At 45.8% G+C, this 19,636-nt stretch overlaps 1 protein-coding gene across 2 annotated transcripts in view; it reads left to right on the plus strand.

Moving 5' to 3' along the window:
- Positions 1-1,804: 1,804 nt before the first annotated feature.
- The window catches only part of SMPD3 (sphingomyelin phosphodiesterase 3), a 170,853-nt gene continuing 153,021 nt past the window's right edge, over positions 1,805-19,636 (plus strand). For both annotated transcript variants that reach the window (XM_048515448.1, XM_048515449.1), the window contains exon 1: positions 1,805-1,930. The gene's annotated coding sequence lies outside the window, so the exon portion shown is untranslated. The remainder of the gene's footprint in view (positions 1,931-19,636) is intronic.

A 19,636-nucleotide genomic window follows, 5' to 3' on the forward strand; every position in this document is an offset into this window, starting at 1 on the left:
CGATTACAGCAACCAGATTAAGAAGATGTATAAATAAGCTAATTCATGAAGACCACAGAGGATTTGTACCAAAAAGATACATGAAGGATAATTAATGCCATGAAATTCATTACAACAATAAATGAATGAATGAATGGAATAAGAAAAGAAAACAATTTTTATATTTTTATTAACAGAAAAAGCATTTGATAATGTTTCCTGAACTTCTATATTAAAAACACTGGAAAGCTTAAAATGTGGCTCAAGATTTTTTAACTGGATAGATACAAAGTTTATTACCAAGCAGTGTGCAAGGTTTTTTTTCTTTTTAAATAAATGGTGTCCTTACAAATGAATTACAAACTGGAAAAGGAATACATCATTATCTCCAATGCTGTTTGTTCTTGGATTAGAAGTTTTGGTAGCAAAGACCAGAAAAGGTCAAAGGTTTAAGTGTCAATGCAGAAGAATATATGATGAAAAGCTATGCAGATGATGTAATAATAACCATCACTAGGCCACCACCATCCATCAAATATTTGATTAGTTTTGAGTAATACATTCTTAGCATTGTGTTGTATATAATTACTCATGATATATATAGTTTTTAGGTGCTCTTGGCTGTTATAAAATCTTCACAAGTAGTTAAGACTGATGGAATTCTCTTCTTACATCTTAAGATATTTCTTCCAGTGGGGCTTTTTATATGTTTTGGTTTGGGGGAGATAAGCATTAGCTATCTGGTTCCATTCACCTGTGACATAACCTATTAAATTTGCTGTAATGTATTGCAGTATATAAAAATAATACATCTGGATTTCTGCACCTATTACTGCAAAGCATTTTGTCTTACTATTGTAAGCATTGTTTATAATATTTTGAGTATTTACTATTTGGTCATATTTTGTAATTCTTATAGACATCTTTTTGTTACTTGGTCAGCCTTCAGCATAATGAATAATTAGGGATTTTTTAATCACACCATACTGTGTTTCTGAATGGGAGTCATATGCATGCTTTGCCTAGATTCCGATAATAGTTTCTGAACTGATTTTGAGGGGAGACCAATGTACAATGTATTGTAGTAGTCTAGTCTTGATGTTATTGTGGAGTGGATCCAGATGGCCAGATCAATCGGAGCAAGGTTAGGGGCCAACCTTTGGGCTAGGGCTGAATCTGCAGAAAAAGAGTTATTGCAGCTGCATCAGCTTTCTTCTCCAGTAATAAAGTTGAATCCAGTTTAACTGAGTCAGAAGGGCATGTTCTTTGTCCTTACACCAAATTTGTTTAATGCAGAGAACCAATTAAACATGGGGAGCAATGACACACATATACAAAATCCAGCTGGAGCCTAAAGAAAGCTGGGAAGTTGGCATTGTGCAGTGGTGTAGTGGTTAGAGAGTTGGACTAGAATACCCAGGTTTGAATCCTCACTTTTATTATTTTGGATCCATCTTTCCGTAAGGCACTTGCCTTGACCCTTGAAGAAGAGAGAGACAGCAACAGAGACCAGCTCAGTTTCAGAACTACGACTCCCGGGACGCCCCGCGATAGAACGTTGGCCGAAGGTGTTCCTGGGAAATGTAGTCCTAGTCTCCTGGGAGCTCGCTTGGCCTCGGTTCTCCCTTGGCTGAGCTGAGCGTCACTTTTGCGGAGAGGAGGCGGTGGAGTAAGGAAGGCGTGGAGGGGGGGGCGGGAGTCGATGTAAGATTTTGGAGGGGTGGCAGCAGCAATAGCAGCATCCCTCGGCGGAGCCAATAGCAGCAGCCGGGGGCGGAGCCGGAGGACGGAGCCCGCGGCCAGCGCTGCAAGAGGAGCGGCGCATGGCCAGGCTGCGCGCGTCCCGACCGCGGCTCCAGTGCGGGGAGCTGTTCAGCACCCAGGTGCTGAGTCCCTCGCATGCTGCTGGAAGCATGGAGCTGGCAGGCAGCTTCCTCCACGGCCAGGCACGGTAAGTGGATGCAGAGCCAGAGGTTTAATTTTATTGGGGGGGGGGGAGAGGATTAATCCTCCCCCACCCTTTTTACGGCTGCTGGATACCTTCTTTGCTCCAGGAGAGAAAAGGGCGTGATGCCCGACTCCTTCTCTCCTGCTTTGCTCTCTTTCCTCTTCCCAGAGGTGGGCGTGAAGTTCCAGCCGGCCGGAGAGGAGTCATTCTTTGTAGTTTGGAGAAGGGGGAGGGCATTGTGCTGACCCCCCTCCCCCTTTCCCCTGCTTTCGGATCTGCTCGTTCATCTTTGATTTTGTTTGGCTCAAGGCTGCAGTTGTAGGGGAAACTCCTGCCAGGCAAGCTGCAGAATATGCTGCCAGGACTTCAGGGCTCCTGGTTGAACGGAGGCTTCTCTGGGGTGGGTGCTGCTGAACACGCCCCTCCTAAACTTGAGATGCGCTAAGACACTCTGGTCCTCCAACGTGCCCTCTGCTCGGAACCCGAGTACACCAGGGGTAGGAAGCGGGATGAGAATCTAGTAGTGCGGTTTAGGTGCAAGGAAGCTGTTGAGATTTTTAAAAATGGTTTCCTTGGATGGGGAAGCTCCTACTTCTCCACCTTTCTTCCTCCAGCTTATGGGGTGGGGTTGGCATGATATAATTTCTGTAGATAGGCAAGGATCTGGCAGCTAGCTGGGGCTGGGTAGCTCAGCAATTGCTAGAGCCAAGGGTGAAAAGGCAGGAGGGCTTTCCTGCTGTCCAAATGCCCAGCCTTCATCTCAGTGACTGGACTTGACCACTGCCCATTGTGCCGTCTGCTGTAGATGGAGGCAGATGGAGCATGGGGGCATGCATGCCTGTGCAATAAAACAGCCAGGAACACCTCCCTCCCCCCCCACCCTGTGGGCCTGTCTTTGTGGTCTGTGGTCTCTTTCCCGAAGCCATTGAATCAGATCAGCTTTCCTGCTTTGTCCCGCATCAGGTGTATCAGACAGAGGGAGGCGGGGCTGCTGTGTGTGCCGAGTGGCCAGGGAGGTGGGGGGCGCGCGGATTATTGTTGCTTTACGATTTCTCAGCTGGTGATGAGTGAAAAGAGGTCAGCTGCTCAGTAGAGGCAAGTCAGCGAAGCGCTTCTTTTGGGCGTGGATAATGCTAGTCTGAAGTTGAGCCAAGGCGCATGGCTGCCACATGAGAAAACAGCCATGCCAGCAGCACCTCCCAGGGCTCCTCGAGTGGTGGGGCTGGGGAGATGGCCACTGTAAGGAACGGCGGGATTAATACAGGAGCAAACCAATTAGCTCACAGCCATCTGGCTTTGTCTGGACAGTGGCGTGGAAACGGGCTGTGATAAATCCAGGGTCCAAGTCTGGCAGTGCGGGGCATATGGAGGATTTTGAATCTGACAGCTATGGAAGATCTAAAGAAAAAATTAAAACGCATGCCAGTCAAGATCATGCACAAGGGTGGATCAGCTCTTTGTGTGTGTGTGTGTGTGTGTTTTAAATAATGTCAGCCATTTTTTTGGTGCATGAATGGTTCCGTTTCTCGTGCACATTTCCCACTACACTGATATTGTAGGCATGTTTGAAGGGCTAGTGGCGCTTCAGGACAACGTGAAGCCGCAGAAGTGTGAGTGCCCTGTTTCTTTTGAGTGTCTGGCAGCAGCGGATAATAGGATTTCGGTCTCGGTCGGTCATTTTATAGCAGGCTGCTGATCCATTAATGTGCCGATTCAAAAGCCTCTTGGCTGAGAGGAGCTGGCAGATCAGGGAATAAGACAGGTTTGAACAGAAAGGAAAACAGGATGGGTCCGAGCAGGAGCCCCATCTTTGCCCATCCAAATGTTCTGGCAGGTCTAGAGATGAAGTTCCAGAGAAATTGCTGTGAATCTCCTAAAGCGTTTCCGCTAGCTTTGTTTCACATGCTGTTCATTTGGGAAGGGGGCGGATCCTCTTTTACGGCATGCTTTTTGGTGGAGATGCCAATGAGTTGCTATCAGGGCTTCACAGGGACTTTAAAAACAGCCCCTAAGCAAGTCCAAGCCAAGTGCTCTTGAACTCAGTGCTCAGGGGCCACTTGACTTGGACAGGGACCACAACACCCGTGGCCACTGCAGTATTCCCATGGCCTGGGTTGGTTGTATGATTCATTTGTTCCTTCCTGGTAGATGCACAGTGGAAACTTTCCCTATAAATTAAGGGCTCAATTCATCCTTGGGTGTCACTTTTTTTTGGCTAAAGTAGGATAGGTAGTACAGTGTGGAGTAGTGGTTAGAGTATTAGGCTAAGATCTGGAAGGCTAAGGTTCAAATCCCTGCTCTGCCTTGGAGGCTTTCTATGTGACCTTGGGCCAGCTGCACACTCTGAGCCTCACATACCTCCTAGCATTGTTTTGGGGATACACTGGCAGAGGGGAGAATGATGTAAGGGACTTTGGATCCCCATTGGGGAGAAAGGGGAAGGAAGGGAGGGAGGGATAGAGAGAGAAAGAAGGACGGGAGGGAGGGAGGGAGGGAGAGAGAGAGAAGGGAGGGGGAGAGAGAGAGAGAGAGAAGAAGGAAGGAAGGAAGGAAGGAAGGAAGGAAGGAAGGAAGGAAGGAAGGAAGGAAGGAAGGAAGGAAGGAAGGAAGGAAGGAAGGAAGGAAGGAAGGAAGGAAGGAAGGAAGGAAGGAAGGAAGGAAGGAAGGACGGACGGACGGACGGACGGACGGACGGACGGACTATTCCAGATAAAATAATTCAAAATCAGGGGTTACATTCTTGGCTGTGTGATATAGGTTGATGGATATTTGTTCTGGGCAGAGACCATGGCTCAGCTGCAGAGCATTTGCATGCAGAAGGACTGAGGATCAATCCCCAGCCTCTCTAGTTCAAAGAGCCAGGCAACAGATGATGTGGAGGACCTCTGTCTGAGACCCTGGAGAGCAGTTGCTAATCTAAGTAGTCAGTACTGACCTGGAAGGACCAATGGTCTGATTCAGTGTAAGGCAGCTTCGTGTGTGTTCATACGTGTGCTGTTTCATGCCTAGTCAAGCACCAGTTGCTTCATAGGAGCCAAGTGCAGAGGAGCATCTGCACATTGGCTGGTCTCTGCCCGTCTTTAGCAGGAGGAACAGCAGAGGGGTACCACTCAGGGGGACATATGGGGTCAAATGTCCCCAGACTGCGGCCATTTAGTCACGTAGGGGGGCAGAAAAGTGCCTCCACACCCCTCCTCTTTCCCCCTGGATTCATACACTGACTTCAACACCTGGTGCAAAAAAAATTGTTTGGTCAAGGTGGGGGAGGGCAGCCACGCATACCAGGGGAGGGGGGGCATGGTGGTGTGGTGGTGAAAAACTCAGATTTTGCACCGGGCTTCGTTTTCCCTAGATACGCCACTGAGGAACAGTTTGATCTCTCTCACCATGGCTGCTCTTTAAAGGCGGCTGTTAATCAATGGATGATCATTTTCTGCTGAGCTGCTCTCTGTTCCTCAGGGGGGTTCATTAAAAGGTGTAGGTTGGGAAGTCAGTGCCAGGTCGACCTTAAAGATGAGAAAAGGAGATCAGTGGGAGGGAGGAAAAGCCCAGTTGGTCAGCAGAAACAGGAAGCACACCTAAGCAGGTCTGCATCGAAGGGGGTCCCATTTTACCTGCTCCCAGGAAAGTGTTTTGATGAGTGTAGCCTCAGTTACCCCTTCCAGCGCCATTCTAAGTGGAGTTACTCTTCTCTGAGCCCACCTAGAAGGGTGCCACTCTACTCAGGGTGGCACTGTTTGTCACTGACTTGGCAAGCAAAATTGTACTAGGCTGCTTTACAGTTAGCAGAGTTGGTGCAGAGCTGAAACACAGGGGAAGAAGCCTCATGGGGACGCTTCGGTTCCTGGAACTCAGCGTTTCAGACAGCAGCTGAAGGAATCAGAGGTCTGACTGATTAAAATGTTAGATTGCTCACCCCCACAAGTGCGTGGATGCTCCCTGCGCATATGAAACCAATGGAGTTGTGGAAGGTGTTCTGTGAGAAGGTGTTTCCAGCTCATAGATTCTTGGTGCCTGGCATGGTCCAGCCCATCAACATTTGGGATTCCATACATCTGGTTTTAGGTGGTCACACGGCTCTCGGGTGGTGCGATTGGTAGCTTTTGCTTGTCTTGCCATTGAGTTGCAAGTGACCCATGGAACCCCCTTCATGGGGTTTTCAAGGCAAGAGATGTTCAGAGGCTGTTTATCATTGCCTTCCTGTGCATAGCAACCCTGGATTTCCTTGGTGGTCTCCCATCCAAGTAGTAACCAGGGCCGACCCTGCTTAGCTTCCAAGATCTGATGAGTTCCAGCTAGCCCAGGCTAGAAAGATTGGGGTGGCTGGCAGCTTTAGGCATGGATAAGATGTTTCTCCATGGGGTGTGTTCACAATACAAGGTAATGACCAATAAATAGCTTAAAACACTGCTAGAAACATTTAAAATTCAACATGCAGTATAACAATTTACATGACAGCAGTCTAAAACTCATGTTGGTGGTACCCGGTCTTAAGGCTGGGAGGGGCTGGCAGTGCCCAAAGATGTCACATGAAAGAGACATCCACCCCAAGGGAGGTGTGATGACCCAATTCCCACTGACTGGGAGGAAAAAAAAAAGCGGGGGTATAAATATTTTAAATAAATTAAATTTAAAAATTTTTCTTCTTCAAGAGAAACCAGATGAGTGGAAGCTTTCACATATTCATTCTTCTTCTGTATTTATTTATGTGTTGCGGTCTAATTCCGTTGTCCCTACAAGGAGCTCAGGGTCTCTCCTTCTTCCTTTTACCTTCACAAACAACCCCATAAAGCAGGTTAAGCTGAGGGAGAAGATCTGGCCTGTGGTCATGTGGTGAGTGGGGATTTGAGAGACAAAACAAGAGGATGAAGAAAAACTCATAACCTTGTCTGATGCCCAATATATTTAAAAAGCCACAAAGGCTAACCGGTTTGAAATGCCCATATATTAAATGTGGAATAGTATAGGCCAATCTCACCAGATCTTGGAAGCTAAGATGGAATGAAATTGGGAAGGGAAACCTCCAAGGACGGCTCTGCAGAGGAGGGCAGTGGCAAACCACCTCTGTGTCTCACTTGGCTTGAAAATCCCTTGTTGGGATCATCCTAAGTCAACTGCAAGTAGACATATTTATTTTGACGAGATTGTTTTGCATTTTTGTTTCAAAGCAGGTGGCTCTTGGTTACCTTTTTTCTTATCTTAGTGTTTTAGATAATTTTATTATGTTTCTCCTCAGCCTTTTTTCCCTTCTCTCTCTCTTTTTCCTCTGCTTTTTGGATTGGTTGCATGGTTTGGGTTCCCTTTTTAATGTTGTTTGAGTGGAGATTTGAACCCACGTCTCTGAGTGCTATGGTTCAGGACTGCTTTGCTTGCTTGAATCCAACATCTCCTCCACTTAAGAGGATCAGGTAGTAATAGATGTGAAATATATCTACCTGAGACCCAGAGGGACTGTTGCCAGTCAAATGTAGACAGGAGGGCCCTTGATAGACCAAGGATCTGAGTCAGTATAAGGCAGGGGTGTCCAACTGTGCCGCTTCAGATGTTCATGGACTACAATTCCCATCAGCCCCTGCTGGCATGGACAATTAGTCCATGCACATCTGAAGCACCACAGTTGGACACTCCTGGTATAAGATGACTTCATCTATTCAACTATGGGCCAGGGGACTGTTGAAGTATGGGACAAACATCAGTGACTCACTGAATGTCATTTGATTTGTCCATGATGGCAACTTCTCCTCCTGCTTCTTTCATCATGTCTGGATTGTTTTTGAGGTTGTTCGTTGCATTTCTTTCAGCATGAGTGAGGTTGTTTGCTGAGAGGTGACGATCCTTGAGCATATCAGTTTAGGTTTGTTATCCAAAGCATTCCACGTAGAGGTCTGGAGTGAGGGGATATCCAATGAAAGGAGTTCTTAAATGCTTATACCCTGGAAATCAGATTGTTCTTTCAGGTGCTACTGGACTTGAATTTTGTTCTTTTACTGCAGGATCAGCACAGCTTCCCACCTGAAGCACTAGCATAGATTCCTTACCTGATTATTCTAGACTGTACAAACCCAAATTTTCAAATGTAACAGGTAGAAACTGGCAAGTGTCTGCCAGTTTGAAAACAGAACCCTGACCTTGATTGGCTAATGGCCTTGTTCAGTATAAGGCAGCTTCTTCGAGTGTTCGTATTATTTTCCCTGACTCAAATTTAGTAGCTCAAATCTCATAATTTTGTTCTCCTAACTGAGAATCCACTCCTCTTAGCCAAAGGGATAGTGTTGACTTCAGATGATTAAGTGTGATCATCTGAAAATAAATCAGCACGACTTCCAATTCAAACACTTAAAAATAATCTTTTGAAGTCTTTTCAACGTTTGAAAGTAAGAAATGGGCAAGCCGATGACTGTGTCCTGGGTCAGGGGTCCCCAAACTTTTTGAGCCCAAGGACACCTTTGGAATGGTGAGTACCACCACAAAATGGCTGCTACAAAATGGCTGCTGCAGGAGGTAGAGCTAGTGCAAAATGGTTGCTGAAGCTGACCTTCAGTCACACTGTGACAATCGTCGTGCTATGATGGCAGCTGCTGACACAGCAGTTTTTACAAATCTGTACAGCTAATTGAATCTGCAATGGCAAAAGCCACACCTAGCAACACCCACTTTCTAAAAACATATGGCAGGCACGAGGAATGATGTCAGTGGGCACCATGACACACACGGACACACTGTTGGGAACTCTTGGTGTAGTATGCTAATACAACCCCAGCTTAGATGGGGGGTGGGAAAGAGAGACAGAGTCAGCTGTCTTTGTCTATCCAGGGTAGAGAACCATTTGCATGTTATCTGAAGCAATCTCTTTTGTCTACGCCAGAGGTGTCCAACTCTGGTGCTTCAGATGTTCATGGACCAAAATTCCCATCAGCCCCTGCTGGCAATTGGTAGTCCATGAACATCTGAAGCGCCAGAGTTGGACACCCCTGGTCTGCACTGAGAAGAGTAACCACAGGACAAGTTGTGAGTCAGTGAGATTGCATGCCACACCCAACTTCATAACCACTAGCTGACACTGAACATCACTTTGCTGATTCTAATTTGTGGCAACAAGCAGTCAAATAACAAGCCTGGTGGGAAGAGAAGTTACCTTTCCTCTTGTCGGGGACCATCACAGGTAGACTCCTTTTTGTCCTCTGACCTTTCAAGTGTGCAGGAGGAATTCAAGTGTGCAGGAAGGATGCTGAGCAGGACCTGGACCCCTGGCATTGTTCACTTCTGTAAATATTTTATTGTGCCACTTCCCGTGCCCCAGGGGCTTTCGAAACAGATTGATCTCAGGGAAACTTGCCCCAGAGGCCCTGGCATACTTAGGGTGGGGCAAGCCAGGGCATGGGCCTCAGATGTTCCTTGTTTAGGGGTGCCCAGGCGTCCCCTTTGCAAAGCAGGAAGCCAAGATCAGGAAGACCTTTCAGATTGAGGGAAGAGGTGCAATTTCAGTCCTTGACCTGGTCATCGTCTTCTGCAGCTACACCCCTGTTCAGAGGGAACCTCTGATCCTGGTTTCTGCTGCAGTTGATGACAACCTGCAAAACCACTTCTGAGAAGACAGTAATTCCTTTCTCCAGCTGTTCCTTTCCATGTCTTGGCTATACTCCTCTCCCCTGATGCTGCCCCCTGCCTGCCCCAGGAGATCCAGAGAGATGAGATCGGCTTTTTTGCTGCTCAAGGAATCTTCTGCAGTCCTTGCCTCACTGTACAAAGTGATTTTTTTTTTGTGAGAGACACCAGCTCAGCATGAATGGTCTGTGGTGGTGCTCCTGCTTTCTAAAAAAAGGCTTCTCATCATTTTTTAAAAATGAAAACTATCTACTTTTAAACCCATTTGTATAATGCGGTCAATAAAAATGGTGTGTCACAAATAGAAATGATGGGTCACCTCATGGATAGGGTTGCCAACTGCAGCATGGAAAATATCAGGAGATTTGGGGCTGGTGCCTGGGGACAATGGAGAGTGGGTAGGGCAGAGAGTTCAGTTGGGATCTGATGCCACACTAGGATTTCCATTTCAGCCAGGCTCTATGGGAATGGTGGCGAACCTATGGCACTCCAGTTGTTCATGGACTGGCAGGGGCTGCTGGGAATTGTAGTCCATGAACATCTGGAGTGCCATAGGTTCTCCACCACTGCTCTATGATATACCATAGAGTCCAAAGCTCCCATTTCCTCTGATGCTGGCAGAGGATGACGGGAACTGTAGTCCATAACATCTGGAGGGCCGCAAGTTTGACACCTATGCTCCAGAGAAACTGATCCTTGTGGTCTGAAGACCAGTTATAATTGCAGAAGAACTCCAGATCCCACCTTGAAGTTGGTAACCTTGCCCATAGAGCCTAACATCCATATTTCAACAAAGGTGCGAGGGAAGGCTAGTTAGTTATCAGGATCTGTTCAAGGTATTTTGTTGCCCCTGAGAAAGGGACGTGTCACCTCCAATTCCCTGCAATGCCTGCACTTTTCTGGGATTCAGCTAGGAGTGCCAGGTGTCAGAAAGGATTCCAGTGATCCCCTATGTCACTGATAGCTGGGAGTGAGATCAGCCCCTGTCACACTTTGGCACCCTGCTCATTATGACACCCCGGCAGACACCTGGGTGGTTTGGCTGGAGAACCGACCTTGTAGTGGATGAATGTGAATCAGTGCAGTAACACACGCTCGAGCTTCAAAAGTGGTATCATCTGTTAAAACTGTTGTTGGTGAGGTGGTGCTCGTCTTATTCAAATGAGCTTTGCATAGAAATGACAGAAATTTCACCTGCATTTCAAGGCTGTTTTTCATTAGGTTATTTTGCTCCATCTTCCTTACACCTGGATCATCAAGATCTAATAGCCAAGGTTTGACTCCTGGGCAGATCAAAGAATCTGCACCATACAGAGTTCTTTACACCTGGAGGAACGCTGGCTGTGCATAAGAACCTGATTTGTTGTTGTTTTTTTAAAAGCAAAACAAGGGTAAAAGCTTCTTTCTGTGCATATACCGAAGAAGGAAAAAAGTTCTGAAACATGGGAGACTTTGGGGAATGCTGAAGAGAACGTTCCAGTTTGGGTGAAAAGGCTTCCTGGATATGTGTAGACTAGATTTGAATTGGGATCGTGGCACGTGGGAAGAGGAGGCGCAGGCCTTCCCCTGGATCGTTTTTTGTCCTAAAATGGTGGAGGTGGTGGCAGTGGTCCTATTTTCCCCCACTGAGGAAACCTGTAGCTCATCAATACAAAAGCCCCCTCTCTGTGTACCCTATGGGCTCTATGGTCGAATCCCCACTACCGTCTTAGCCAGGTTTCAGAACACAAACTAACTGCAGGCTTTGAAGGTGCAAGTTTTGCATGTTCCTGCGAAACTCCTGGCTAAACGACGGCTCAGAGTGGGGATTCGGACTGGAACATCCCTCAAACCTGGGGTTGGTTGTCCGTGTTACCTTGGAAACCTGGCTAAGACAATAGTGGGGATTCGACCTGTCTGAATAGGCAACTTCAGAAAACTTAACGTAAAGCGAGGAACTCAGATTTTACAGATGAGGTTTCGTTAAAGGTTTCACACCACAGTCAGGCTTTCGAGGCAGCTGCGAGTCTAATAGTTCCTTTCTTTGTAATTCTCTCCTGGGCCGCTGTCTCAGTTTGGTTCAGGTTTTCCTTAGCTTGCTCTGTCAGGTTTGCAAGGGAAAGCATTTTCGGGTGAAATTTCCTTGCCATGCAGTTGTGTTGCTTTTAAATGCTCGGCCGTAAACACTGGAAGAAAGTACTTGTTCAAACAAAAGCTATTTCTAGCAGGCTGCTGAAGTCATGGAAATATTGTAGTCAAGTGTCCAAGCCGCACAGCTCGAGATAAGATTGGAGACAGTCAAGCGGACCAAATGAAGGGGGAAACGGCTGTGCCGAGCAGTGCCTCACGAGGGGTGTTTGTGAGCGGCGCATCTGGAATCTGGAGCTAAAAAACCCAGACACGACTCTGTAACGCTAGCAGAATTTTAGCCAAGCAAATGGGCAGAGGTTTTGCTTCATTGCTTCCCTGTGTTCAGAATGTGTTTATTAGATTTTTATTGTCAGAAGCACATGCATTATAGGCTGCCAATTCTTGTTCCTAGTCAATTGCAGAAGCACAGTATCAGACTAGAATCAAAGAGGCTTGGGTTCGAGTTCCTTCACAGCCTGCCCTGCCCTGCCCTCAACTTGGGAGGAAGTCTCTTTGGAGGAAGGGGAAGACTGCTCAAAATCTAACAAGTCCCCCTCCGGGGTCAGTGCTGTACCTGAGACTCCCAGCATCCCAGAGCCTTTAGGGCACAGGTGTCAAACTCGCGGCCCTCCAGATGTTCATGAACTACAATTCCCATCAGCCCTTTCCAGTATAGCCAATGCTCATGTTGGGAGGGATTGATGGGAATTGTAGTTCATGAACATCTGTAGGGCCACGAGTTTGACACCCCTGCTTTAGAGCATGCCCTTCTGCCTTCTCCATCCCTGAAGGCTCTTTGTTGTAAGGTGACTTTGTATCCACAGGGCAAAAAGCCTGCAGCCCTGCCCTTAGAGGGAATTTCCCTTGTGTCACCCAAGCACTTAAACGTGACCCTATCTGTGTTGCAGTTGAGTTTCTCTGAGCAACCTCTCATTCAGTTGGGATAATGTTGAAACAATTCGGTCACAATCCACCAGACTCAGAATTGTATTTTCAGTGGACCAAAGAGAGCCAACTTCATGGAAATAACCTACTGGGTTAGCCCCTTCCTATATGGTTGACTCTCTGAAATGGGACAAAATCAGTTGCCCCATGGCTTAGCGTAGCATGCAATGGGCTTCTGAGTGATCTGATGATTGTGGGGGGCTTTCATGTTTTTCATGGGCTGGTAACTCACTATCGAATGCTTCTTCTCCTTGAACCCCAGCAGAAGAGACCCAACACAAGTTCTCCCAATTGGCATTCCTCTGTTCTGAGTATCTGTTGTCAGAAGACATTCGTTCTTATGCGTTAGTCTCCCCTCTCCCCACACACGCTACAACAATTCGTATGCTGCTTGAGATATACATTTGTCAAAAACACATATTGTTGAGGTATCAGATGCCTCTGGAATTTTAAGAACACATTCAAGGAACAAACGAAATGACTCAAACACTACTCTGGTAAGAGCAGAGGAAAAGAAATGGGAAGTCTGACATGATAAGAAGAGATATGAAACCAACATGACATCTCTATCCATTGGCTTCTCTGCCTGGTTCATACATTCACTGTGGAAGAAATTGTCTCAGTAGACAATCCTGATGTTGATGGACCCATGGTCAGGTTTGGTCAAAAGCAGCTTCATATGTTCATATTCCTCCCACCAAAGTATGGGCTAAGGCAGGGGTCTGCAACCTGTGGCTCTCCAGATGGTTATGGACTACAGTTCCCATCAGCCCCCACCAGCATGGCCAATTGGCCATGCTGGCAGGGGCTGATGGGAATTGTAGTCCATGAACATCTGGAGAGCTGCAGGTTGCAGACCACTAAGCAAATGGAGTACTTCCTGGATGCTGTGCACTCAGTACCAATCCTTAACCATGGTTTACACCAGGGGTGTCAAACTCACAGCTCTCCAGACGTTCATGAACTACAATTCCCATCAGTCCCTCCCAACATGAGCATTGGCTATACTGGCAAGGGCTGATGGGAATTGTAGTTCATGAACATCTGGAGGGCTGCGAGTTTGACACCTGTGGCTTACATGGTCTTCCTCCCTTCCAGCTTTGGAGGGAGGAATCCTTACACCAATCTCATAAGGTAGGTTATGATCATTGTCCCATACTGCAGATTGGAAAGACTGAGGCTGAGTGGCTTGTGGACGTCAGTTCAGGGCAGAGTCAACTTACGCATTGGGAGCTTTCCAATTCATGCAGTGCTGTCCCGGCAACTCTCAGATGTGAGGAATGTAGGATCTGAAAGCCTGATTTGACAGGCAAAAAGTGTGACTGTCTCTCACTTCAGTTCTTCTGCACAGGAGGGGAATGGGCAACAGTTTGCAAAATCCCTCTGTTTGCATGACAATTAGTTCATCTGGCAGGCAGCCAGACAGACTTCATGCTGAATGTCATTTTATAGATTCCCCTCATCTGTCCATCAACTCTCTCTAATGGTGGTTAGCAGATTTCTCATCTTCAGTTTACACAGCAAATCACTTTTGCAAACTTTCCATTCCACATTGGTTTTTCGGGACCACAGCTTGGATGTGTGTGTGTGTGCGTGCAGTAGTGGGATTCAGCAGGTTCGCACCACTTTGGCAGAACCGGTTGTTAAAATGGTGCTCATAAACAACCAGTTGTTAAATTATTTGGATCCCGCCACCAGAACCGGTTGTTAAATTATTTCAATCCCACCACTCTGTGTGTGCGTGTGCGTGTGCGCGCGCGTGGAACAAATATATTATAAAGTATGAATTTGTTTTTCTGGGACAATGACACTGAACTGTGAAGGCTGTTAATGCATTCTCATTGATTTGTCTTTCAAGCAAGTTGATTAATGAATTTATCCAGTGGACTGGGCCCTGTAGAGCTGGCAGAAGCTTTCCCTCCAGTGGAAGGAGGGTATTCTTTGATGCAAGAACCTCAAACGATCTTAGCTAGCAGAATAGATCTCTGGGGGCTAACCTAGTGATTAAGCCCTGCATTTGGAGAATAAGCATATTAGAGGGAAGGAGTTAGACCAGAGAAATCCTGCAGCTGATCACAACATTTTAATGCGCAGTCGTCACCCGTTTACAGTCTGAAGTGGTACAATCCAAGGACAGCTCTTTATGGACTCTGTCAATATTGACTGTGCTTTGGAACATGTAGGAAAGATTGGTAGTCAGGTTTGTTTTGTGACAAAAACTCATTTATTCACCTGGCCAACAAGCCTGCTAGTTATTTATTTGGATGCTTATGTTTGGCAAAACTGCCAAAGAAGCTTATAATTTGACCAGAAGTTAAAATCACAGAATAAATGTGAAAAGCCATCAGAGCAACCAGCAGAGAAAACAAATAGAAAAATTGGCAGGATAGAGTTACCATGCATGGCCTATCTATCAACCAGTGAGAATCAGGGGAGGGACCAGAGACATAAGATATCCGCAACAGAATGATGTCACTTCTGGGAAGCCTCGGAAGTGATGTCACACCTCTCTAGCAGCTATTCCAGGTCCTACTTGGAGGGTAGCAATACTATGCATAGAACCTTTCTAGGAAAGGCACAAGGAATCTTTTTATGTATTCGTTTGTTTCTGTTTTGATTAAAAATGAATAGAAGAATGAAAAATGAATGAAAAAGAAGAAAATAAATTAAAAACCCATTTCCAAGCAACTATTGCAATTGCATTCTAAGATCTAGAATGCAATTGCAATTGTGTGTGTGTGTGTGTGTGTGTGTGTGTGTGTGTGTGTGTGTATGAGTATATATAATTTATTTCATCACAGGCTCATAATTTATTTCCAACATTTTTAGATAAAACAATCAGTTTAAAACAGCATTTAAACCCTTTTCAACCACTGATGGCAGCAGTTCATTAAAATACAATTTTAAATCCACTGAAGGAAAGAGGTTGGGAAAGGATGGAAGATGGAAAAGAGGGAGGCTGAGATGGAAAAACAACCCCTGTAGCTGCCTCAACCAAATGCCTGATGGAACAACTCTTGTCTTGCTGTCCCTGCAGAACTGCACCAGGTCCTGCAGGGCCTGGGTCTCACTGGACAGAGTGTTCCACCAGGTTGGGGCCTGCTTTCCTTCACTGAGCCAGATAGGTACACTGTAGCTACCTGTAGGTACGCTGTCCCCAGACCATTTAGGCTTTATAGGTAAGGACCAAAACCTTCAACCTGATCCAGTACTCCACTCTGAACCAATGCAGGTGGCAGAGCACGTTGAATATAAGTTCCCTGTAAAGAGGCTTATGGCTGCATCTACACCAGCTTCAGTTTTTGAAGCAGGTCCAAGGGTAGCCCTGAGAACAGTGAGCTACAGTAGTCCAGTCCAGAGGTGACTGTTGCGTGGATCTCTGTGGCTAGGTGGATCTGGGACACATAGGATGCCAATTGTAAGCAGTGAACTATAAACGATAACCGTTACGAACAATAAATGAGCACTGAATAGAGATTATCACAATAATCTTAACAGAAATCATACAATACCCTATGCAATACTTAATAAACCCAATCCTAATGTGAAACAATCAAGTAATTTCCAGAAATATGTCCCAAATATCCCCAAGTCTCTCTAATGCATGCATTCACCTTCGGAGTGTGTTTACTCGTCGGAAGGTCTGTTGTCCGTTGCATTGAGCTACAGAGCTTATTCTGTCAAGAAGTTGCACAGATTTTTGTGCAGAGAGGAAAAATGTCTTGACACTGGAAACTAAGTTCTGGTGCAGCTGGGCATGTGAGAATTAAGATGGAGCTTGGCTGTTTCTGAAAACCAGAATAAAAAAAGGAAATAGAAGAGGAAGATCAGTTGCATCTTGTCCCTTTTATCCGTCTTTCTCCTTGTTCTTCTTTATTCTTTAGGACAAGATCCAGTGTGTGTGCCGGGTGCTTTACAGGCACCTAAAATTATATGTTCTGTGATAGGAATGCCTTCCAATAAACTGTCCAATTTGCACCAGCTTGCATGTGCTTGCAGCATGGCTGGGATGGAACCACATGCACTTTTGTATCATAGGGAAATATTTTGCCATCAAGCTGCGACCGACTTATAGCAACCCCAAAGGATTTTCAAGGCAAGAGATGTTCAGAGGTGGTTTGCCATTTCCTGCCTCTGCTTAGCAAATAGCGACCCTTGGTGGTCTGCCATCCAACTACTAGCCAGGGCTGACCCTACTTAGCTTCCAGAATTGGATGAAATTGGGCTATCCAGACAGTTCCTCCCATTCTCCCCAGGCTTCACCCCAACATCTCTAGTAATTCCCAACCTGGAGTTGGCAACTCTAAGTGTTGTGCTTGCAGCCCATTTCAGTAGGCTGGAATGACAGTAGCGGCCTTGTATAATCTTGAGGGTGGGGGTTGGCTGTGAAATTCTTGAGTTAGAATTCTGTCCCTGGAAGAATGAAGTGATGAGTCTTCAGCCTCGGCTGGTAGACGAGTTAGGCTTGTTCAGAAATCCTTTCTTCAAAAATGAACTGGAATTCGACGTCATCAACATAATGTTCAGACTTCTACTTGCTCCCTAAGAGGTTTATTAACCTGACATCTAAATGCTAGCAATGTTGTACAAGACTTGTAACTATGCACCAAGCTTTAAATTCAGGTTAACTCTTCCAAAATGAAATTGCTGGAGTTATTATTAACTTGGTATCTGCCAGAAAAGTAATTTTGAAGTAGTTCGGTGCAACTGTATTTTGTCTGTGTGTGTGTGTGTGTGTGTGTGTGTGTGTGTGTGTGTGTGTGTGTGTGCGTGTGTGTGTGTGTGTGTGAAACAATAATTTCTAGCGTATTTCTCATTTGGAGTGTGACCAAGAGCAATTCCTCAGCCTTATCTTTTATCACGCCCCCTCCGCTTTCATTGATTTTTTCTTTGATCTTCTCCTAGAACAAATTTACTATATCTTGTCCTGAAGGTACCTCTAGGAACGCGCAGCCCTGTCTTGTCCTCTTTGCCGATTAAAAAAGTTAAATTGCCCATACGGTCCAAACTTTTCCACCACTGTCGAAGGCTTTCATGGCCGGATTCAGCGGGTTCTGGTGGGTTTCCTGGGCTGTATGGCTGTGGTCTGGTGGATCTTGTTCCTAACGTTTTGCCTGCATCTGTGGCTGGCATCTTCAGAGGTGTATCACAGAGGGAAGCCTCTGAAGATGCCGGCCACAGATACAGGCGAAACATTAGGAACAAGATCCGCCAGACCACGGCCACACAGTTTGGGAAACCCACCAGAACCAGTTTTCCACCACTGCTTATGTACTTGCCTTCTTCACTGTTCCAATGCTGTCCTGTTTCCTCTCCCTTCTCTGATGTTCACTTTAGTCAGCGTATGCCACTTCCTGTGTGTTGCTCTCTCTTCTGTTAGATTTTGACTGCATAGATTCAGCCTCTGATTTTGCCCATGTAGGTCCTTCTAGATATAGCACGGCGTCTAAGCCTTTTTGGATGTTATGATCACTTGCACTTTCAAAACATGCATTGCCCATAATCCCCCTAAGATTCTTGTTCACCTGAAAGGGGCAGCGTATGGATTTTGCACATATAGTTATCACTTCCACATTGCAGTGGTTAGCAGGCATGGTGCCGCCTCGAAATCTGGAAATCCAAATAAAAATCTTTTGGCCTTACCTTTGTGCTAGACAAGAAGTCTGAATTTTTGTCTTTTTCTTTTATTTTAACTTGTAAAAAGAAGTTGTGTATATGTATGGTATTAAAAGATAAAATATGCTGATATTATATAACATTATACATCTGTTTTATGCATTTCTGAGCATCTAAACTTTTTTGTGTTGTCTGCTGGCCTGCACATGTCATCTGTGGCTTCCGCAAACTGCCCCCCCCCCCCCATTAATTTCTTATGCCAGCCTGTGAGATATCAAAACTGTGACAGGAAAAGTTACAATGTGGAAGGGATAACTGTGCATACAATAAGCTACATAAACCTTGGTTTCTCAGAGTTGGAGCTGTTATGTTCCCCCTTTCCCAATAAAACCTTTCAGAGGCAAAGGAGCTTTTATTCTGTGTTTGCAAATAAAGGGTAACCTCACCCAGCACAATTTTGGGAGGGTTTCGAAGTAACAATAACATTCGCTTCCCTTTCCCTTTAACATTCCCTTTGCCCTGCTGCTTAATCCTTCTCTCTTCCCTCATAGGCTAAAGGTACTTGAGAGGTACAGACTTCCAATCTGCCTCATTGTAAACACTCCTTAATATGTTCTCCCTCCCAACCATGCACCTATGCTCATTATTGATGCCCCTTATTGATGTAGGGGCGGAGAAGTTAGTATTAATGGACTCACTGCGCAGCCGCTTTAACGGGCTGAGTTCAAAAGTTTAAGCTGACTAAGCATGTTAATAACTGAAGCCAGCCGAAGCAGGCGTGAAAGGGTTCCAACTATGACAGTCAAAGTCCTTCCCTTTGTGTACCGCCGACTCCTTATATGGATAAGACCAAATTCCATCCTAGAAAACACCCATTTAACCCTTACAGAGTTTACGTGTACTGAAGCTGAATGTTCATGTGTTGCTTCTTGTGTTGGGAGGATCTTTGGCCTCCTGGTACACATGTACCATAAGACAGTGGTAGGATTCAAATAATTTAACAGCCAGTTGTTTTACAAGCACCATTTTAACAACCGGCTCTGCTGAAGTGGTGCGAACCTACTGAATCCCACCACTGCCATAAGACCTGTAAAAGGAGACAGTCACAATTTCATCTGCTTCTCCTGGTTTCCAGTGACATCCAAAGCCATCCTCATTATGTTCCAAAATCTGTGTCACTTTCGTTCCAGTTTAATTTCCATGGATGCTCTTGCTGAGAGCACCATTTGGTAAGTATTCTGAGATTTTCCCTGTTGGAATTTCCATCTCAGAACCGCTGGTCTGTGTTGGAACTTGAAAATGTGCCCTAGCTGATATCAAAGTGAGGATTTAGCATGTGCAGCCCCATCTGGCTCTGATCCGAAGGGGGAATTATTTTATTATTATTATTATTATTATTAATTTAATTTGTATACCGCCCGATCCCCGAAGGGT

The sequence above is a fragment of the Sphaerodactylus townsendi genome, linkage group LG14, assembly GCF_021028975.2.
Source record: "Sphaerodactylus townsendi isolate TG3544 linkage group LG14, MPM_Stown_v2.3, whole genome shotgun sequence".
NCBI lineage: Eukaryota > Metazoa > Chordata > Lepidosauria > Squamata > Sphaerodactylidae > Sphaerodactylus > Sphaerodactylus townsendi.